Source organism: Phascolarctos cinereus, unplaced genomic scaffold (genome assembly GCF_003287225.1).
Source record: "Phascolarctos cinereus isolate Bilbo 61053 unplaced genomic scaffold, phaCin_HiC Scaffold_2;HRSCAF=192, whole genome shotgun sequence".
NCBI classification, from domain to species: domain Eukaryota; kingdom Metazoa; phylum Chordata; class Mammalia; order Diprotodontia; family Phascolarctidae; genus Phascolarctos; species Phascolarctos cinereus.
In genome coordinates, this window is record NW_027555625.1 from 8,104,091 (window position 1) to 8,128,273 (window position 24,183).

Here is a 24,183-nt window from a genome sequence, read left to right on the forward strand (position 1 = left end):
TTAGAGCCCTGGTCCTTTGGTTACAAGTTCTAGTCTCTGATACCCTTCAGGAGTCCAGACAATGCTTGTGTGTGTGTGTGTGTGTGTGTGTGTGACTTCACGCAAGTCATTTTCCCTTTGGTCTTTCTTCTTTTTCCTCTTTAGTAAGTTGAGAGCTCTGGGTTTGACGTCTGTAAAGTTCCTTCCTGTGCTGTAGTTCTGGGCATCCCCAACATTGGGTCTAGGCAAGGCACTGTAGAAGAAATGGTGGTAGATCATGAAATGAAGACTTAGAGGGTCTTCCAGAGGTGTTCTACTCCATCCTTCTCATTTTATAAGTAAGGAAACTGAGGTGCAGAGAATGGAAGTGAATAGCCTAATTTTGAAAAGGAAAGCTAGGTAGCACAGTGGATAGAGTGCCGGGCCTGGAGTCAGGAAGACTCATCTTCCTGAGTTCAAATCTGGCCTCAGACACTTACTAGCTGTGTGATCCTGGGCAAGTCACTTAACCCCAATTGCCTCAGTTTCCACATCTGTCAAATGAGCTGGCAAAGGAAATGGCAAACCACTCCAATATCTTTGCCAAGGAAACCCCAAATGGGGTTACAGAGAGTCACACAACTGAAAATATCTGAGCAAAACCAGGATTTGAATCCAGTCCTCTAACTTCTAATGTAACTCCTTGTCTACCACACTTCAAAGGCAGCTATCATAACTTCTCCCCTTCAGGATAAGCATTCCCCAGATTCTTCAACTGATTCTCATATGGAATGGTCTCTGTGGCTCAAAGCGGTGTAGGGGAGGGCTTTTTAAATTTACTTCTGCTTCATTTCAACCCACAGTGACTGAATTTGCCCATGATCACTTGCTCCCTCCTCCTGTCCTTCTTAAGCATATGCTGTGAATAACAAATGCTAGAGGGGATGCAGGAAGATAGGTACCTAAAGCACTGTTGGTGGAGTGGTGAACTAGGCCAACCACTCTGGAGAACAATTTGGTACTATGCCCAAAGGGTAATTCCAAAGAATTGGAAACTCAGGGGATGCCCATCAACTGGGTAACATCTGAATGTGTTATGGTATATGAAAGTCATGGAATACTATTATGCTGAAGGAAATGATAGGAGGGATGGTCTCAGAAAAACCTGGAAGACTTACAGGAATTCATACAAAGCAATGGAAGCAAAACCAGAATAATCAACATAGTAACAATAATGTTGTAATGACAATCGACGGAAAGGCTTAGCAACTCTGAGCAGTGCAATGGCCCACCCTAACTCAAAAGGAATCATGATGAAAGACTCTCCCCACCTCCAGAGAGAGGACTGTGGACTCTTAGCATGAAGACAGAATCGTGTTTTTTCCTTCAGTTTTATTTTTTTTGGTGTGTGTTTTTGGGAGGTGGGGGTGGTCATGGCTAATATGGAAGTGTTTTGCATGATGTCAAAAGTGTATGACTGTTGTACTTCTTGCCTTCTCAATGGAAGGAGGATGGATGAGTGAGGGAGAGAATGGGGATCTGAAAATAAAAATAAAATTTAAAAATATATACACTGTGAAGGGAAGGCCCATGCTAGACCTTTTGAAGATACAATTATGCCTAGGATTGGGTCCCTGCTTTCATGGCACTTATTGTCTCGTGGGAAATGTACATGGATATCCATAATGGAAAAATGGAATTCATTCTTTCATTCAGCCACTCACTCACTCATTCAACAAATATTTCTTAGGCATCTGTGGTGTGCAAGACCCAGTGTTTGACACTGGGGAATCAATATTTAATGACACCAGAGGATTCCAAAGTGTTATGAGGATAGATGGGGCTGCAGTGCAGGGAGGCATTGCTTCCAGCTGTGGAGGTAAGGGTGGAAGAGGGGGAGTAATGAGGGCATCTTAAAAATCTGATGAGATCTTGGGCTGTAGTAGAAGATGAAGAGCTCTTGGGGACAAGGAAATAGCAGTCCTTGTAGGTCCTGGTCAGAGCATGCTGGAGCACTGCCTTCATTGCTGGGAGCTCTAACTTGGGAAAGATCTTGATAGTAGTGTCCAGAGGAGGGCAATCAGGCTAGTGAAGGGCCCTGAGTCCTTGTCATGTGAGGGCAGATTGAACTAAGGAGATTTAGTCTGGAAAAAAGAAAACAAACAAGCCAAAAACCTGGTGGTGGTGGAGAGGAAGGGGCTGATGGCTGCTCTTCAGTAGCTGAGGAGCTTTCATAAGAAAGAGTGATTAATTGGCCTTGTCCTGCCTGTGCCCAGAGAGCAGAACCAGGAGCAATGCGAGGGAGGGGCCGAGAGGTCATTTTGGGCTTGGGAATCATTAGCCACTTCCGACCCAGGAGAGATGTTCAGAAGCAGAATAGGCTGCCTAGGAAGTGGTGGATTCCACTCACACAGACTTTTAGAGTGAAGCCTTAATGATGATTTGGGGATGGTGCAGAGAGAATTCACATTCAGCCACCAGGTTGGACAAGATGGTTCCTAAGGTCCCTTCCAACTCAGACATTCAGTGATTCTTGGATTCTGTCTGTGTGCGTGCATGCATACGTGTGTGCGTGTGTGTGTGTGTGTGTGTGTGTGTGTGTGTGTGTGTGTGTGTGTGTGTGTCTTGGGTGTACACAACCATCAAGGACATGGGCACTAGTGAGCCACAGCTCATGGAGGTTTTCTTGTGGGGAGGCCCACCATCTAACTAGGAGAGGATTTAGGTAAGCTATCACACAATAGACCTTAAGGTATTACTCAACAGAGTAGTAAGACCACGGGGCCTTGTCATTGACACAGGCCTTTAATGGTCGTGCTGTCACTGATCTCCCCACTGTTCCATGAGGGAGATAAGGTAAACATTACAATTCCCATTTAACAGATGAGGAAACTGAAGCTTCGACAAGGGACTGATCCACCCAGTCACCCAAACAGGACAGAGAAGAGCCAGGGCTTGGCCCAGAGACTGTGGTGGGTGGGCTCTCCCTCATGTTGTTCAACCTTAGAAGGAGCTGTGCCCATTTGAGAGCTAGGCTTTGCCAGGTACCTCCATCCTCAAAGCTGCTGTGAAAGACGCTGGGACCTTCCAGGCTCTCTGGGATCTGCCCTTGACTTTTCCAGCGGCTGTAACACGGATTCCTTCTTCACTGTTTTGGCCACTCCCCCTGCAGCGGTCGGTTGCTCCCTTTCATGTTAGTAAGTACAAGGAGTCTGGGTTCAGAATGCAATGGGGCAGAACGTTTCATGACATGTGATTTAAGAACAATAGATGGCAACAAAGCGGGCCAGTCCCCTGGGATAGTTTCCCAAGCCGCCCTGCTTTCTGGAAGCCAAGGCTGAGGTGGCTGACTCAAAATGAAGGAATTGTAGAATGTCCCTTAGCGGTGATCTAAGCTTGCCTTCCCCCTCCATTTACAGAGGAGGAAACTGAGGCATGGAAAATTTCTATGATTTGTCTGAGTTCCTCAGGGAACCTTTCTGGCTAATGCCCGGCAGTGTCTGCCCTCGGGGAATCGAGAGGGTAAAATTCAGCAAACATAAGGGCAAGGTGGGAGGTTGGGTCTGAGTCCTACACCAGCTGTTGACTCCAGGGTCGAGGCACTTAACTCTCGGTTTCCCAAGTAACTGTTTAGACGGTTACAGTCGTTGTCGATTTGTACGGGAAAAGGCGGTTTTTCTCATTGGTGGTTCCCTGGTCCATGTCAATCCATCCCTCAAATAATTAACCAATTGATTAGTCATTGTTTAAATAAGAAAGGCCTCATGCTTGTCAAAGACGAAAAAACAAAACAGTCTGTGATCTCAAGGAGTTGACAATCTATTGGAAGATGAAATAATGTATAGAAAAATATAATGCGAACGAAAAATGAGGATTTCAAGTGCACTAAAAACTTGGGTGCAAGTAATCAGAGAAGGCCTCAAGGAGCAGGTGACGCTGGAACAGCCTTCAAGGAAGACAAAGAATTGGAAAGTTGTAGAGGAAGAGGATTACAAGGTGGGGAAGGGGACATGGGAGAGAGAGTGAAGCCCTCATAGAGGACAGAGACTCCTGGGGTGAAGTTCAGGAAGTGGCTGGTGTTACATTGTAGCTGCAAAATCCAGTTCATGAAGGGGAGTGTCTGAAATCAGGATGCATGGGCACACACTTGTTATTCAATTGATTGGCCTAGAGAACTGCCTGAGGCACTTAGAGGTTGTGTGTCTTGCCTGGGCCCGGGGTGTAGGTCAGAGGAGGGACCTATAGGGCTTCTGGACTCTGAGGCTCTCTCTGCTCACTGGCTTCCGCTTCTCCTTTGCTTTGGACACAGTAAATACTTAAGAAAACCTGAGTTCAAATCATACGTGTATACACACACACACACACACACATACATATAACTATATGCGTATACACACACATATACACTTATACACACAAACGTGCATACCCCTGTATACATGCATGAATATATACACTTATACACACACACAAACATACATGTACCCACATACACACTTTTATATACATACATACATATACTTGTATGCATATATACACACACACATACATACACCTACCTACTGATATACATACATGTATGTATAATATATATACCCATACCCATATACATATATGCACACACCCATATACATACATACATAAATACACCTATATACACACATACACACATGTATTCATACACCTCCATACATACACGCACGCACATATATACACACATATAAAATATACCTATATAGGCACCTACATACACACATACATATATACATGTATCTATATATGCAGACTCATATACATACACATATATTCATATACCTATATATCTATATATACACACACATCCATCTATATATGCACCCATATGCATACATACACATATACATACATGTATAAATATACTTATATACTCACCTATATACATACATACATCTATATATACACACTCATATACATACACACATGCATATGCCTGTATATGTATATGTATATGTATATGCGTATGTATATGTATATGCATATGTATATGTATATGTATATGTATATGTATATGTATATGTATATGTATATGTATATGTATATGTATATGTATATGTATATGTATATGTATATGTATATGTATATGTATATGTATATGTATATGTATATGTATATGTATATGTATATGTATATGTATATGTATATGTATATGTATATGTATGTGTATATCTACACCTATATGCATACATACACTTATGTACACACATATATAAATATACATATATGTCCACCTATACACATACATACATCTATATATACACACTCACATACATACATATGCACATGCCTAAATATCTATATCTACATCTACATCTACATCTATATATCTATATCTATACACGCATCCATCTATATATACACGTCTATATGCATACATACACTTATATACACACATAATATACCTATATATACACCTATATATACACCTATATATACATACATCTATATATACACACTCATATATGTACACACATATGCATATGCCTCTATATCTATCTATATCTGTATCTGTATCTGTATCTGTATCTATAAACACACATCCTTCTATATATACACCTATATACATACACACATACATACTCCACCCCCCAACCACAGATGAGAAGAGAAGAGGCTGGCCTCCTGGGGTCCTTTCCAGATCTGTCCTGCTTTCTGAGAGACCCCAGTCTGCGATGGCTGACTTGCTACAGATATAAATGTAGATATTGATAAATACAGCTATACTATATATAGACAGAATATATATGTGTATGCTATATACAAAATATTATATACATTTCCTTCCTATGCAATATGATACTTATACATATGCATACATGTATATACTTATACATATATTTACAGACCTTGAAGTGGTAGTTAGAATTGTTCTAATTATTACAGATACATGTTTTTTGAGTTGAAACTTCATTTTGAGGAGTACTGAAGAGAACACTGTAGAGAGCCCCAGGTTTGAGCCAGCTTCTAACTGAACTACCTCAACAGAATCATTTGAGCCTCAGTTTCCTCATTTGTCAAATATGACTCTTTATACCTTCGCTGTTTCCTTCCCAAGGTGGTTGTGAAGATACTGTGTGCAGAGGCCCTCTGTCTGCAGAGTGCTGCCTAAATGGGAGCTGTCATTATTCAAGTTAAGGCCCCTTTGGGACTCAAATGGAGGCAGACCAACTCCAGCTTTCCCTGGTTCCCAACCGTGACTTTTCTGAAATTAGAAGCCTGGATTCCAGAAAGTTATTTTCTACAGTCATCATAGCCAAGTCTGCTCAATGTGTTTCCTCCCCTGGTATTTCCTCCTGGCCATTATTTTTCTCAGAGTCTGCTTAATTGACTCAAGGTTCTTCTTTATTCTTTAACAGGAAAATTCACAGGGAAGCTTTCTCTTCTGAAACCAGCCTGTTGTTCTCCTAGACCAAGCCAAAGCACAGCCTCCTTCCATGAGCCTTCTGAGAACACTCTTCTACTCTATCCAACCTTTCACTGACAGTCTGCCTCTGAGGCTAGAGCAGGAGGAGGGAAGGAAGGAAGGGGCAGGTAGAAACAAGGAAATCACAATTAAAAAATTAGAAACTGTATTCTGAGATGTCTTCTCCCCCCCTCCTTCTTTTCTCTCTTCCTTCCTTCTTCCGTCTTTCCTTTTTTTCCTCTCTCCCTCTCCTTTTCTCGCTCCCCCCCTCCCCCTGGCGTTTCTCTCTGTCCTTCCTTCTCTCCCTGTCACTGTTTCTCTCTGTGTCTCTGTCTACCTCTGTCTCTCTCCCTCCTTCCCTTGCCTATGTCTCTAAATCTCTCTCTTGTTTATACAGGGAAGATCCTAGGATCACGGAGAAGCTCTTAGGACTGCAGATTTATAATTGGAAGGGACCTGAGAAGCCACCTCATCCAATCCTTTCATTTTACAGAGGGAGAGATAGAGGCCCAGAGAATTTAAATGTCTTACCAGGGTCACTGAGGTAGGAAATGCATGACTTTGGGTGAAAGCACAGGTCATCTGCATCTAGACCCAGGTCTCTTATTCAGAATATCCATACCACAGTGACCTCTTGCCTCAAAAGCGGGAGGAAGCTGGGGATAGGTGACTAATTCCAGAATTTGAGAGCTCAGTCCAAACATGCAACACCCCCAACACATGGCCATCCAGCCTTTGTTGGCAGCCCTCCAAGAAGGGGGTGCCCTCTGTCTCCCAAGGCAGCCCAGAGCACTCTAGGATGGCTACAATTGTTAGGAATGGTTTTTTTTGTTTTCCTGAGATTCCACCCCACTCCCACCCTTAGCCAGTCTTCTCTTCTCCAGATTATAAATCCCCACTTCTTTCAACCGAGTCAATCCTCATATGATGTAAACTCAAAGACTTTCATTATCTTGGACGCATTTCTTTGCTCATTCTCCAGCTTATTTTTTTCCATCCTAAACCATAGCACCCAGAACTGAACACGATAATCCAGAAATAAATGGCTGGGACAGAGAAAAGCATACTGGAGCCATTATCTGCTTGCTGTCCGAATCTATGCCTCTCTTAATGTAGCCTAAGTTGGCATTAGCGTCTATGGTGATCTATAACATTCTGCTGACTAGTACTGAACTTACATTCCATCTGCTAAAATTCACAGATCTTTTTTAGGCAAACTGCTGTCTCACTATATTTCCTCTACTTCGGTCTTAGGAAATTGATTTTTTATACAAAATCAAACAATTCAACATTTGTCTCTATTGAATTTCATCATTTTAGATTCAGCCAAGTACATACCTCACCTCATACTTGTGGAGTTGAGTACTGTGTTGAAGTATAGGATTGTATTTATTACTACTGAATTTCTTCTTGCTTGATTCAGCTCAATCCTGCAGCATGTCCAGAGTCTTTGGAGTCTTTTGGGTCCAGACTCTTATCATTCATTGTGCTACTTCTCCTTGCTAACTTGATGGAGTCTAAGTTTGCTGAGCGTACCTTATATGCCTTTGCCCAGTCATTGAGAAGACCCAGCACCAATCTAGGGTTCTCTTCTTGACACCTGTCCCATGTTGGTATTGAACCATTACCAACTACATAGCAAATGGGTGGTGCAATGGATAGAACACTGGACCTGAAATTAGGAAGATGAACTCAAATCTGCTGTCAGAAACTGACTAGAGACATCTGACAAGTCACTCAATCATTCTACTTATCAACTTCCTCATTTACAAAATAGATGTAATACTAGTGCCCACATGCTAGGGTTGTTGTGAGGATGAAGAGACAACATTTGTAGAGCATTTGCAAACTTTAAAGCATTTTATAAATGTTATTGTTATTATTATTGTTGTTGTGTTCATAGGCCAGCCACAGACTCTTTTAATTTGACAGTGCTGTGCAAAAAGGACATGGGACAGAATCATAGAATGGGCAGTTTTGAGAACTAGAAAGCATGCATTCATTGGATGTCAGCAAGGGGGTGTAGAGTGCTGAATAGTAAGTCTGTAGCTGAAAGACTTGGAGGGGTAATGCTTATTCTGCTGCTAACTAGCTGTGTTTCCCTTTCCTAGCTTTAGAATCCTCATTTGTCAAATGAGACAGTTGGATTTGATGATTTCTAAGATCATTTCAGCTAAGCCTCAGTTTCCTCATCTCTAAAGTCAGAAGGTAGTTTGTAGCAACTGGGGATGTTTAAACAGGAGACTCACATGTGTTTGTGTGAGTGGGATGGGGTCTCCTAAGATTGTTGGCTTCCAACATGTGAAGGGCTGTTATACAGAAGCAGAATTTGGCTAGTTTGAGATAGCTTTGGAAGTCAGACTAAGTCCACCATGTTGTAGCTATAGAAAGTCAGATTTCAGTAGTGTGAGGGAATCTTTCCTAAGAAGGAGGGCTGCCCAAGCAGTGCTTACATAATGGGCTGACCTGATCAACGTGGACTCTTCCTTTCTGGAGTCTTCCAGGAGAGGCTAAATGGCCTCTTGTGGATGAGACATTGGAGAGATGATCCATGCTTCAAGCCTTGGCCTGAATAGCCTCTGAGTAAGCTCCAGGTCCTAACCTTCTAGAGGTCTATGTTTGTAATCTCTGCATGGGCCTTTGAAGTTAATTAAGCTCTGAATTTTAATTAGTTATACATTGGTTTAACCTATCAAGGAAAATGAACTGGCTTGGCACAGCCCAGTCCATTCTTCCATTAACTGCCTAGGTAAAGAATAATCCAATCATCCTCCTAGAGTTACCAGCAAACCTGGAGGTTACTAAACAACACTATTTCTTTTCCTCTCTTAAATTTATGCAGTCCCTAGCCTCTTTCTCACAACCTCTGGATTTCAATTCAGCAGACCTTTGCTAAATGCCCAGGAGGCATGAGGCACTATACAAAGATAGATCATGGATAGAGGGAAGGTGCTAGAATAAAGAGGGATCGGGAAAGGCTTCCTGCACAAGGTATGACTTCAGCTGGGGCTCAGCCAGCAGGTGGAGATGAGGAGGCTGGTAGACAGAGAATGCCCAGAACTAAGAGATGGAGGGTCTTGTTTGTGGAACAGCCAGGAGTCCTGGGGAACTGTATTGAAGAGGAAGTGTTGGGGAGTGAGGTGAAAAGATGGGAAGGGTGGGAGGGATTTTTAATGCCAAGCAGAGCATTTTGTATTTGCTCCTGGAGGTCACAGGGAGCTACTGGAATTTATCAAAGGGTGGGGTGCAGTGCCATGGTCAGACCTGCACTTTAGGAAAATCATTTTCTTGCCTGATTGGAGGATGGACTGGAGTGGGCAGAGATGTGAGGCAGGCAGACAGCAGCTATAGCAATAGTTCAGGTGTGAGGTGATAAGGCTAGGCACTAGGTTGGGGACAGTGTCTGAGAGAGAAGGGGGCATATCCAAGACATGCTGCAGAGCTGAAAGGCACAGACCTTGGCCACAGATTGGATATGGGAGGTAGGAGATGGTGATGGTCTAGGATGACTCCAAGGTCGGGAGCCTGGGGGACTGGGAGGGGGGTGGAAGTTTGGAGGAGGGATGAATGATGATGGGATGCTGGATTTAGAGCTGAAGGTCATCCAGTACAACTCTTTCATTTTTCACATGAGGAAACTAAGGCCCATGAAAGTGAAATGACCTGTCCGGGGTCACAAAGCCAATGAGTATCTGAGATGGTATCTGAATGCACATCTTTCTGACCCCAGGTTTCCGACTTCATTCACTCCTCTCAATGATCTCTTCCTGTTTGGACATTCCATGACTTTTCTTCTTAGGTCCCTAGTCACTGTAAGGGCAGTTAGGTGGCTATGCAGTGGATAGAACACTGGTGCTGAAGTCAGGGAGACTCATCTTCCTGAGTTCAAATCTGGCCTCAGATATTTATTTGCTATGTGACCTTGGGCAAGTCACTAAACCCTGTCTGTCTCAGTTCCTCATCTGTAAAATGACCAGGAGAAGGACCTGGCAAACCATTCTAGTATTTTTCCAAGAGAATCCCAAATGGGGTCATGAGAGTCAAACTTGACTATAAAATGACTGAACAAAGCAGCCCTTTTGAATAATGTGGTGTGGCGGCAAAAATGCTACTGGGAAATTGGGGTGTATGAAGAGAGATCAATGGGCAGGATGCAGGAAGCCATCACCTTGCTGTCCTCCCTCATGGTCAGGCCACAGCCACTTCAGGGCTACATTTTAGTGTGGCTGAGGGGCATTGAGACACCCACAACGGTGTAGGGAGGACAGCCAGTATGGCCAAGGTCCTTAAGCCCATGCCTTGTGAGGAGTGGTTGGAGGAACTGGGGCTATTTAACTCAGATAAGAGAATGTGGAAGGGGACAAGAAAGTTGCGTTTCAACATTCCAAGGCCAGTCATTTGGGAGACTGTGCTTAACTTCAGGGGATAGAACCAGGAGCAATGTGGGGAAGATGCAAAGAGGCCAATTTAGGCGTAATCATTGTCCCCACTGCTCTAAACTTTCTCTCTCAGCTCCCATCCACATTGACAGGTGCTCACGTGCAGAGGGGATGCTTCTGCTCCATCTTCCCTTGGGGTTCTAGAGCTATCCTGAGGAGCTCTCAGCTTTTTCTAATCTTATTCTGGCATGCTCCCTCCTGGATCCAAACCCCGGCATTATCTCCTCAACATCATTGATGCCAATAATTAGCATCCCACTATCAATTTAACCCATTGGTATTGCCTTTATATTGAGTGGCCAATTAACGTCAATTAGCTTTTGTAAAGGGAGATTTACTGAGAAACTAGGGCAAGAATAGAAGTACAAAGACATTCCCACATAACCAGGGGCTCATTTTCCCTTTTTGGTCCCTGGGGATAGTGGGCTCTAACTTAAAGAAGGTGCTACAAAGTTTTGGCCCTGCACTCATTCACTTCCAGGCACAGCATTGGGAAGAAATGAGCTGCTTCCCTGCGTTCAGGACATGTCCATCCACTCCTGGACTGGGTCAGAAAGGTAGGTCCTCAGCACTGTAGCAGCCTATCTCACATTCTGTCTCCAATCCTCCTCCTCTCCAAACAGGAAAGAACCAAGGCAACTTAAGCAACATTGTCACTGTGTCTTCTAGTCAAGGTCGACCTTGGGTGGGGAGGACGTCCCTCACCACGATGGCCACAGAATCTCTCGGCTCCCTCTCCACTGAGAAGGAGAGATGACAATTTGGGACATTGTTGCCTTTTGCAAAGGCACTCGGTTCTGGTTGAATAGTGAAAGAAAACATAGTATGTGAACAGGAGACAGTCACATAGTACCTGTTCATGCTCTGAAATGGAGGGCCAGACCTTCCACTACATGTTATCACAAACTTCTAGAATCAGATGACATCTTTGTGCATGTTCCCAGGACTGGGCTCTTATTGGTCAGTCCCCAATTATACCAGGAAGAGCTTTCTAACAATTGGAACTGTCCTAAGGTGCAATGAACTGTCTTAAAGAATTATGAGTTCACCCTCATGGAGGTGATAGGTTCTCCTTCTTCAAGTCGAGGCTGGGGAATCACTTGTCAGGGAAAGTCTCGAGAGAAGCTAGGGGGATTTTAAGGTCAGACATCATGTCAGTAGCTGAGCTGACACTAGAATCTCAGATCCTTGCTTCTCCTCTGTCGGAGCTCCCAGCATCTGTCTCCCGATGGATAATGTCCAAATCCCCAGCCAGTTAGTGACTCTACTTTCTAGAGATAAAATAAAGTCTAGGTCCTAGGACCTAGAGCTTAAGAGCCCTTTAGAATTCCAGTCCTGAGCCTTTGAAGCTGACACCTCAGTAGAAACTGCTTCTCACCACAGCTGCTCTGCTGTAGCTAGTTTTCCCTCTATTTTGCGGAAGCACAGTCAGGAGGCAGGAAGCTGGCACCCCTTCGTTCAGAAAATCCATAAGGTGGAGGGATGAAGAAACTGACCAGATAAAAAGTGAGGACCCAACTGGGCTGTTTGGGCAGAGAAGTCCAGGCTGGACATTAACTGTCATTGAGAAGAGGTTTAGGTTCTGCCCTGTCAAGAAATTCAATGGAAGCATCAGGAAAGCAAATGTCAAGATGTCCTGAGAGTATAAACACATTCTGCTATGGAGCACACAGATTATCTTTCTTGCTAGGGCCCTGACCAGGTCATTTTTCATTAACTCAGCTTGGTAGGGAGACAAGATGCTCACGTTCCCTTGTTGCTTACCTTGGCGAAGCAGCTGGTGTGTGTGGGAAGTTCTTGGGTTTAGAGATAGGAGAACTGGAGGTGAATTCAGTTTGTGACAATTTCATTTTCAAAGCCTTGGATAAGTTATCCTCTCTCAGGCTTAGAAGCCATTCCTCGATAACTTCACAAGGCTGTTGTAAGGAGGAGATAGTCCTTTGAAAAGGGCTGAATGAATTACGGTAGGTGAATGTGATATAATACTACCGTGCTACAAGAAAGGGCAAGGGGATGGTTGCAGAGAAACCTGGGAACAGCTTGTGTGAACTGATACAAAAGGGAGTAGAAATAGAAGAGTTTAGACATAACAACAATGACAAAACTGACTGACTTTGGATGGCTTAAGAGTACTGATGAATGTGCTGAGCATTGTGATTCCAGAGAACTGGTGATGAAAAATGCTCCCCGTTTCCCAAAAGATGGATGATGGACTCACTGTAGAAGAAGACAACCGTCTGGGGACACGGCCAGTGCAGGGATTTTTTTATCTTGGACATACACATTTATTACAGGTGTTTTCTTATTGTTTTCTGGGGCATGGGGGTCCGGTAGGGTGGAAGGAAGAGAAAATAAATGCCTGTCCACTAAATTTTTTTAAGGTAAATGTCAGCAAGTGCTGTTACCCTTGTAAACCAAGGCATCCCAAGTTAAAATGGACCAGGGTCTGAAACAGAGGGCTGATGCTGGTTCACATTATACTGCTTTAGGTTGGGAGGAACTTAAGAATTTAACAGAGAAAGTCAGAGCAGGGAGGGACTGTAGAAGATAAACAAGAGAAAGTCAGAGCTGGGAGGGACCTAAAAGAAAAAAAAATGGAGTATTCAATTTGGGAAGAAGCCTAGGATATATGACATGAGATGTCAGAGTTAGGAAGGACCTTGGAACACAGAATATGGAATGTCAGAGCTGGAAGGGATTTCAGGGATAATGTCATCTAATGGCTGTGGGTCATGGAGATAACTCCCTCTGCACAGGAAATATCTCTTGTGAGCTGAACAGATGCTATCTCTCAGAGCTGTATGACTATTTTTTCAAATGTATGTCCATCCTTAATAATATATTTGATTAACAAATTACACATTCATTCAAAAGCATTACTGAACTAATCTGCCACCCCCTCTTTTTAAATTATGAATCAATGAATACTCAGGAGTACAACTGCTTTCACGTGGAGAGATCTGTTTACAACTTTTTTAACGCTGAAAAGGGATATTCGTACTTCTTTTTAGACTGCCACATGGAATCCTTACCTGTCTCCTCCTCCTCCCACCTCCAGCTTGTAGGTGAGGACGCTGGGACCTGGAGTGGGGGGAGTGGCTTGCTTAAGGCCTCACGGATTGTAATTGGTGGGAGGATCTGAACTCAAGTCTTCTGAGCCCAGAACTAGCACCTTTCCTGGTGTCCCTAAGAAGAGGAGCTCGTGTAAGAGCATCTGCACCTGACAGGGTCATTATCAGCTGCTCAAAATACAAGCATTTCCCAGTCTTGGGTGGCGTTGCCTACAGACCCTGGTAGTCTCGTCTCTGCTGGGCATTGTCTGGCATTGTTCTCCGAGCTGTGCCTCCAGGAGAAAGGACTCTGACTGACATCATTCATTCTCCTTCCGGATAACTGATGGGTGTGACATTATCATCTACAACATTTACCCAGAACTAGAAATCATTGATCCAGAGCCAGAAGGCACCTCAGGGACTCCGGCTGGTCACAGGGCCTGTGAACTTTTAAAAATTCAATATATGATAACCATATTTCACTATAACTGACTTCCCTTGTAATCCTGCATATTTGATTTTATGTGTTTAAAAACATGATTCTGCAAAGGGCTTCACTAAGCATCCTACATAAAAGGGCTGTGAATCCCTCGTCTTGTTTGACTCTCTCAGTTAGATGTGAGGAGGAATAAGAGGCCCAGAGACATGTGGAGGATCCTACCGGTGTTAAATGTCAGAGATGGGAAACAGACCCAGGATTTCTGAGGGCAAAGCCCGGCTCCCCCACTTGAAGGTTTGCAGAGTGCTTGGCCTAGGCTCTCTGCTTTGCTTTTCTAAACAATCCTGTGAGCTACGTTCTGCAGAGATTATTACCCTCCTTTTAGTGATGAGAAGACTGGAGCTCTGAGGGTGGTAAGACACTGGAGAAGAATTCTGAGAAACATCTGGGACAGCCTGACTGGGGACAGATCTACTGGGAGGTGGGTGGCGAAGGAGAATGGGGTTCAGGTCTGTGGTCAGAGAGCCCAGAGTCCTGTGCTTCTGCTCTTTCTCCTTGTGTGACCTTCCCCTCCCTGGGCTTCAGATTCCTCTCCTGCAAAATGAGAGGGGAAGGCTAGGTGACATCCCACCTACCCTAGCTCCCTGAGACACGCAATCTTTGGTTGCAGCTCAGTGCTAGGAGAGTGAACTCTTGTGGGCTCAGTGTGCTGCCGGGATGGTTTGCAGCCTATTTATCCAGGGAAGAGATGCCTGCTGAGGACAATTTGCAGCGTTGCCTTTGTTCAGCCAATTTTCCAACTCTTTCATCCTTACTGAGATAAGATAAGCAAAGAACCCAAGAACTGAACTTGGAGTCAAGCAGCGTGAGCTTCATCCTGATGCTGCCTCTTACGAGCTGCTTGACCTTGGGCAGGTAACTTCCTGTCTCCGGATCTCAGTTTTCTCCTCTGTAAAATGGGGACATCAGCTTTTGTCTCTTTCTGTCTCACAGAGGCAAGCAGAAAGAAATGCTTTGCAAATTATAAATCCTTACAGAAACAAGAGCTATTATTTATTACTACTAGTATTTTTATCACCATTATCGGTAATAATAGCATTGATACTATTGTTATTAGTAATAGTAGCAGTAACACTATTGCTGTTATTATTACTATTTAATGCCATGATTGTGGAATTGGGTATGGAGACAAGTCTCAGAGTCAGCAAACACAGGTCCACGTCCTGTCCTAGGAAATAAGTGGGAAGCAGGCTTTACCTTTGTTCTTTCTCCTTGTTTTGTGCCTCTGTCTTGTCTCTCCTATGAGGCTAATGGCTCCGTGAGAGCAGAGACCATGACTTGTTCATATTTCTATCTTCTCCATTGCCAAGTTCCGTTCCCTGAACCCAAGAGACACTTTGGAAAGGTTGGCTGGCTGTAAGGAATTTGTTCACTCTGTGTAGACACCATTGTCACTGTAACACTCTTAATTTGATTTATCACTGAATCTTTACATGCCATGGACAGCAGGATTTGGGGGCATGACAATTATGCGGTCTTATAGAATTTCTCATAAAAACTGTCCCTCCCTCATCCTGTCTCATGTTATACCACAGCGTTAGGTAACTACGTGCTTTCTTTCCCCTTGTCCTGACTGTGGAGTATAGTAATGTGCTCTAGCAGTGAAATAGTATTATTATAATCTATCATTTCCTCCTGCTTCAGCCTGCCTCCATTGAACCAGACCACCCTCTTCCACTGGTTGGCCCTTATCCACATCCCCCATTATACTCTACAGAGGGCACGCCCAGCATCTCAGGGACCTCCCGCTGAATGTTTTACCAAGTGTCTCCAAGTCTGCATGCAGCAGCAGGGTGTTCAGCAGGTACTTTTCATTTCCTCGATGTGTCTTGCTCACATTAATATAATATGTCAGGGTTTATAAAGGGCTTTTCTCACAACACCCGGTGAGGTGTTCACACTTTGCTATCCTCATTTTCCGCATGAGAAAACTGAGACTCAGGGAAGTGGGGGATGTTGACCAAGGTCGCATAGCTGGGTGGGGATGGAGCCCGGACTCACATCTAGGTGTTGGGCCATGGATTTCATTGCTCTTTTCACCCCAGAATAGCAATAATAAAGACAGTGTTAATAACAATGACAACATCAAAAACAAATAATAACTTTTAGAAGATAAACTTATAAACCAATGCTTTTTGTTAGACTACAAAAGCATCTATTATCTATAACTATATCCCAAACTGTAGAATTTTAGAGATAGATGAAACCTTTTTTTGTTGTTTACTCATTTCAGTCATGTCCAACTCTTTCTGACTCCATTGGGGATTTTCTTGGCAGGGATACTGGAGTGGTTTGCCATTTCCTTCTCCAGCTCATTTTACAGATGAGGAAACTGAGGCAAACAAGATTAAGTGACTTGCCCAGAGTCACACAGCTAGTAAGCATCTGAGGCTGGATATGAATTCAGGTCTTCCTGACTCCAGACCCCACACTCTATCCACTGCACCACTTAGGGGTGTCAGGTCATTCAGGGAGGACTAGAACCCCTGGGGTGAGGACTGCCAAGTCTTTTTCAGGGCTGCTCACCCACCTTTGGTGTCAATCTGCCACCATCTGCCACCTCTCACCTGTGGCTCCAAGAAGCTGTGGTATGCCCAGCGACCACACCCTGGTGAAACTATCTTGGCAGATGGGTTCAACCAGGTTGAAGGTAACTGACAAGCCTCAAACCCACTGAGGAATTAGGAGATGTCTACCCCAAGCACATGAAGATTTTCTCTAGCAGAATGGGTGGATGAGAGCAATTTGTTCCAACAGCTGTGAAGGTGGCTGAAGCTGGTTCTGTGGAGCACTGAGAGCTTGGTTAGATGTGGAAGATGCCAGCATCATCCACTGCATCCTGGGCCATCACCAACCATCTGGACTTTTGTCCTGCCACAGGACTGTAATGACTCTGGGAGGAAGAGTGAGGCCCATGATTTCTGAATCACTTCAATCCAGTTCACCCAGAGTCAAGACATCACTCCATGATATTACTGGTTCTCTTTGAAGATGAAGGATGGAAAAAAAAAAAGCAAAGCAAAGAAACATGGGCAGCTAGTTGGATAGAGCTCCAGGCTTGGAGTCATGGGGACCCAAGTTCAAATCCAGCCTTAGACACTTGACACTTACTAGCTGTGTGACCCTGAGCAAGTCACTCAACCCTGATTGCCTCACCAAAAAAAAAAAATGATGAACAATCACAACATACAATACACAAAACACAAAAGAACAATAATAATATAGTGTCTTGTCCCAGGATGATGTTTATCTAAATTCTATCAAATAAAGATGAGAAAGTGAAAATTATAAAAATAATAACGACCCTCACAAAAATAGAATTTTGTAACTGAAAAAAATACTTTTACAACCAAGATCTTATTTGATCTTGGGCTTTAGAATGGGAAGGAGCCAAGGAGATCTTCTGGCCCAGGGATTTTTCACCTTTTTGGTATCATTATGTGCATACATACATGGTTATTTTTGTAGACAAAATTGCTAAACATTTCCCAGCACACCCCTGAGTGGACCCTTTGACAGTGTGAGGAACCTTATAGAGTCCTTCCCATGATCATGCTTTGTTTTTAAATTCATAGTTGAAAGACATACTAAATTTCAGTCAGAGACTGGTGAAAATGGACATGTAATTCTTTTCCCATCCAAGTTCATGGATCCCCTGAGGTTTCTCAGAAATCTATGACTTAGGTTAACCACTACTAGTATAGTCCAGCATTCTTATTTCTGAGATGAGCCCAATTAGGCCCAGAGAGGGGAAGGGCTTTTTCCAAAGGTCACACAGTTATTAAGGGGTAGAAGCACCACTAGAGGACATATCTCAGATCACTGGTTTTTCCAGTAGATTTGAGCCCTTTCTCAGATTCAGGATATGTCTGTACTAGGTTAAGGAAGTGTTCATTTTTGGTCATTGTGTGTATGTGGGGGATGAAGAAGATAGGGAGGTGAAGAGGATCCTTCTCTACATAGAAACCAAAAACAATGTTTTCCGGGAAAAATGAATTATTTTCAGTGTAGATAGCCAGCTGGTGAATGGAATGGTCTTGGAAGGCTTGCTGGCCTCCTGGGACCTTAGTTAAGTATTTAGCTATCAAGTTCAAAGGCAACAGAAAGCGGGCAGCAGTCCTCCCTCATGCTTTGGCCCTGGGGCCTGAAGATTCACCTCCTCTTATCAAAAATGTCCCAGCTTTCTGATTGTAGCCAAAACTTTCCATCTCCTCTTCTGTAAGATGGAGATAATGATCCCTATCCTGCATCCTCCAGGGCCCCATTAACTGGTGTCCAAAGAGAAAATGAAAGTGACAGCATGTCATTCCAGAGACAAGGCCAGATGAGGAATTGACTTAAGATAGGGATTGCTAAGTCTTAGTGAGGTACCCAAGGCACAAAGAATTTAAGTGATTTCTCATTCTTGGCTAGTAAGTGGTGTCAGAATTTAAATCCCAGTCTACTGGACCCTAAGACTTTGTACTATACCCCATGGCCCGTCTGCCACATTTGTGACTAGTTATCCTAGGTGGCATGATGGATAGAGTACCTAGCCTGGAGTCAGGAAGATTCATCTTTCTGAGTTCAAATCTGGCCTCAGACACTTACTAGCTGTATTATCCTGGGCAAGGCATTTAACCCTATTTGCCTAGTTTCCTCATCTATGCAATGATCTGGAGAAGAAAATGACAAACCACTCCAGTATCTTTGTCAAGAAAACCCCAAATGGAGTCATAAAGAGTTGGACGTGACTGAAAAAGTCTCTTTTAAAAGCCAGAAGGTGTAGGCACAGATAACATCATCAGACATTGTCTGAGAATCCTATTCCCTTCCTTCTCTCTTCTGTCTTTCCTGCTCCCTTAGTTCTCCAGTCGGGCCCGCACATCCTCCTCCTTCCTTCTGATCTTTGGTCTGCACACGTGTCTATTATCCCGATCCTTTACAGGCTTTGATACCAAAGTTTCTCCTACTTCCTGGAGAATACCCTGTGTTGGGAAGCCCAGGACCAGATGATCTCTATGTCTCTCCCATTTTAGTTCATAGTATCCTGCAATCCAATGAAATGCCAAATGAGTTCTCTGTAAACTATTCAAAGGAATGAGGAGGAGTGTGGATTAGGAGAGACACGCCCAGATGAGTTATCAATGAATGTCAAAATTGAGAGCCAAAGCAACAAAATTGGTGATTGATAAGGAAGAGGCCCCAAATTGTCACTTTACCCTTTATCGCATTCGTGGGCTTTTTATTTTTCTCACTGGAAATGGGGGGATCTCAGCAAGCTCCACGCACTTGCTGAATAGTTAGACTATCTCTAACACTGAGGTGATAAATGACATTTTTTTGTAATTGTAATTTATTATCATTATACATGAGGAGGGAAGTTCACATTGGAAGTAGTCCTTTTGAAAAGGAATTTTTGCCTGGGAAATGACGAGCTTGGCTAAGAACTGAAGTAATAACATGAATCCCTCATTTGACCATCTCCTTTCCCCAATATGGGAACACTGGGGGAATCTAGGAAGATGGTAGGAGTCAACATCTTTGAGATGCATCAGCATCTATATGCCCAGGGCAGGTCCTTGGTTGATGGATTCTTTGAGGAGGTGAGGGGGTGGAGCAGTCTGGACAACAAGTAGAGCTGGGAGCAAATGTGGAGGGGTTCCTTCATGTCAGCCAGAGCCCATGACAATATGACTTACCTAAGATCACTCAGCCGACACATGGCAATGCTGACTTGAGACCTTGGGTTCTCCTCTGAATCCAGCTTTCCACTGCATGGTTGAAAAGCTGACTTGGGTAACTTTCTTTTTCTTACTGGAGCCCAGTGTTTATGATTGGCCCTTCATTCATAAAAGTCAGGATTGAGGAAAAATGACTTAAAAAGAAGCAGCCTTAGAGATCATTTGGTCCAGAGGCTCTTAAGGTGGGAGTTGTGAACTTATTTTACAAATATGTTTGCTTATGTATTTCAATATAATTGGCTTCCTCGGTAATCCTATGTATTTTATTTTGGGCATTTAAAACATCAATTCTGAGAAGGGGACCATAGATTTCTCTAAGATTCCAAAGGAGTCTATGACTCACAAAAAGGCTGAGAATCCCTGAACTGTCTAAATACATCATTTTATAGAGGAAAAAACCCCGAGGTCTGAAAAGATGGATTTAATCACTTAATCCCCAAACATTTATTAAATGGTACTATATTTCAGGTAATCCCTGTCCCCAAGAAGCTTACTTGCTATTAAACAGCCATTAAGAACAGAGTTCAGATTTAAACACAGGTATAGGCAGAGCCCAGATTCATACTTAGTTCTTCTACATAAAAAAAAATGTATTTATCTTATTATTTGGGGAGAAAACAGGCTCAGCTCGGTTAAGGGACTTGAAGAAGTCACACAGCTAACTTAATGGTGTATTCCAGTCTACCTACCAGGTCCCAGATCACCTGTCTGGCTTCTTTCCTCTCTTGAATGTCTGTCTCCTCTCAGAAGGCCCACTAAGCCATGGGAAGCCAGACTTGCCTAGTTATCAGTAAATGGGGACAGTAGGGAGCTGAGCTGCTCATTAGAATTCCACCCGCTAATTCACTATACATCATTAAAAATTTAAAATCTATCCTTTTTGTCAAGTGCTCTTCCTTATATTAATTATCTAATCACAAAAGACTCAATTGATTAATTGCCTTTGTTAGATGTGTTTCCAGCTTCTCAGGGAAGCCCCTCTGGGAATGGAATTATCCCTTATTACAAGAAAGACCGGAGCAGAATTGGGCTGGGTGTTGCTTAGATGTTTGAGAGGCATTTAGAATTAGGGGAGAAGCTAGGAGTGTAGGGAAGTTCAAAGGGGTGCATCTGTGGGGAGGGGGGCAGGATTGCTGTAATTTAAGCACAGCAGAGAGAATGCTGAGCTTGATTCTGGAGAGCTGGGTTCCAATCATGCCTCCAATCCTTACTAGTTGTGTGACCAGTAAAGTGAAGAGAAATATACCTTTGGGGCTACAGATATCACAGTCCTCAATGAGTGGTTCCAAGGAGACTAGAAATAAGCATTTTGCAAACCATAAGGCTCTCTACAAACTACCTGTTGTAACTGATGTTCTACACAGGTGGCTTTCTCCCTAGGTAGTCTAGGGTCACGGAGAGAGCTCTTGCCTCCGACAGAGGAGACCTGGGTGTTGGTCTAAGCTCCCAAGTTGGGTGACCTCAGAGTGGCCTCACCTCCTCTTCTTATCCTTGAAATGAGGGGGACGGGATGAGAAGATCTCTATGCACCCTCTCAACTAATGTTCTTTCTTTTAAGTTCCCTCCCCACCTCTGCCTTTCTATAATCTAAGACCCTTCCTGGCCATGACTTCTGGGTTCCATGTTCTAAAGTCCCTCTAAGTTTCACAATTGTGTTCTAAGTCTAAAGTCTCTCAGCTATAATATTATGTGTTCTATGTTCTGCAGTCCTTTCCAGCTCTGACATCCCATTTTGTGGACACCATGACCTCTCCGAGCTCTTGACAGTTCGTGTTTTTGAGCTCTTCCACAGGCCTGTCATTCCATGTTTGAAGGTACTCTCCATTTCTGGCCTCATCTATTCTAAGGTTCTTTCTAGCTCTGACCTTCTCTGTTCTATGTTCCAAAGTCGCTTTCTCCTCTAGCCTTCTGTATTCTAAGATGTCTCCTCACTTTGACATTTTATATTCTATATTCTCAACTTCCTCCTTGCTTGGACATTCCCTGTCTTACAGCCCTTCAGGTTCTGACTCACTCTTTTTAAGATATCTGCCAGCTATGACCTTCTCTGCTCTGTTCTAAAGTTCCTCTTCACCCTGCTCCTTATTCCTTGGTGTGAGGTCCCTCCTAGCTCTAATGTTCTATGCTTTATGTTCTGTGTCTAAATCTGACATTCTGTGTTGTAAGGTCCCTCCTATCTCTCACATTCTGTGTTCTATGTCCTAAGGCCCCATCCAGCTCTGACATTCTAGGGTTCTATTTGAGCAGAACATACACTTTGAGCATGTTAAACCGTATCTCCATCACAGAGTGGCAGGAAGGCTGTTAAGCAGCTGGAGGCCAGGCAGAAAGGGGGCCTGGCATGTGGGCAAAATGCAGAGAAGCACCATTAAATGTGAGTTTTGTAGCTTTATTTATGTAATTCATTTTGAAAAGGGAAAGAACAGCATCAAATATTTAGTATTTTGTCCCTACCAATGGAAAGATCCATGGGTTCAACTGTGAGGCAGCCCCATGTTGGGGAATGGGAGCCTGGCAGTTAGCTATGGCCCTTCCCACAAGGAGCCAGCTGGGAGCTGGGGCTAAGAGCTCACATCATCATCGTGGGGGGCTGAGGAGAGGGAGGGCTTCAGCAGCTGCCTCAGATATTGAGAATGCCCTGGAAACAGGCCCGCTCATAGCTCCATGCCTACTTGCAGTTGCATGTGCCCATGAGCCTTATCTCTTTTGATCCTCACAGTAATATTTTCAGTGCCAGAAGTATAACTAGGGAGGGGCAGTCAGGAGTTTTCACCAGGATGATGACATCTAGGAAGGACTAGTTGTAGGCAGAACCATGCTAGGATATAATCTTCCCAAACCACCCCCTCTTCCAACTCCCTTTGACGGATGACGATCCTAAATGTTCGTAAGATCTGGAGTTGGAAGTGACTAGAGAGGCAATCTAAATGCAACCCTATCATTTTGCAGGTGGGGAAACTGAGGGCCAGAGAGGGGAAGTACTTGTCCAAGGTTAAATACGGTACTGCACAGAAGAGATGGGATTTGAGCCCAGGTTCTCTGACTCCAAATGAGGTTCTTCCCACCGTATCACACTGTGGTGGATCCAAATGTGACCTCAGGTCCTCTCTCCTCAAGATGAGAGTGCTTTTGCTTGAACCATGCCAACTGGCTACTGAGGACACAGGCAAAGCTGAAAGTGAGAGGACACCTGGTACTTCTCCCCTGCCCATCTACTTCAGAGGTTCCCAGAAGGCTCTCCCTAATGTAATGGACTAACAGAATTAAGGGAAAAGGAGACACGAACACATTGAGCAAGGTGACCTGGGAAATGGTGGTGTCCCCGGTCAGGAAGCTGTCAAAAGCTGAAGGGCCCTCGGGCCTGTGCTTTATCACCGCAGGAACGGCTCTGACAGACATCTGACAGTAGGAACTCAAGAGGTGGGAACTCCAAAAGGGGGGCATTCTATTCAATACAGAACTCAGGAAATATTTATGAAGTACCAGCAAGGTCCAGGGACTGAGGCAAGTAAGCCCTGGGGGTATACACAAACAAACCCAGCCAACCAACAGTCACTGCCCTCAACCAGTCGGACAGTCAAGAAACACGTACTAAGATCCAACTCGGTGTCAGAGAGCTCATATAGCCTGTAAGTCAGAGAGCATTTATTAAGCACCTACTACGTGCCTGGCACTGTACTGAGGAACAGGGATGTAAAGAAAGGCCAAATGCAGGCCCTGCTCTGGAGGAGCTCACATTGTTATGGGGGAGACAATGTGTAGACAACTGTGAACACCGAAGACATATGCAGGATAAAGAAGAAATGACCAAGAGAATGAAGGCGCTAGAGTGAAGCGGGCTCCCGGCAGAAGGTGCCATTTCCTGCCCTGCTCACAGCCCCCTTCTGAGGTGATCCTACCTCTACTCTGTGAGCGTCTTTGCGTGCGCCAATTTATGTCTGTGCTATCTTTCTCTCTGAGGGGAGGGCCATAAAAAGAGCTTCCGTACTGCAGGTTAGGGGGAGAGACACAAAAGTGGCCCCCTCCCGATCTCAAGGGGCTTCCATTCTGTAGGTAGAACCATGATGGACTT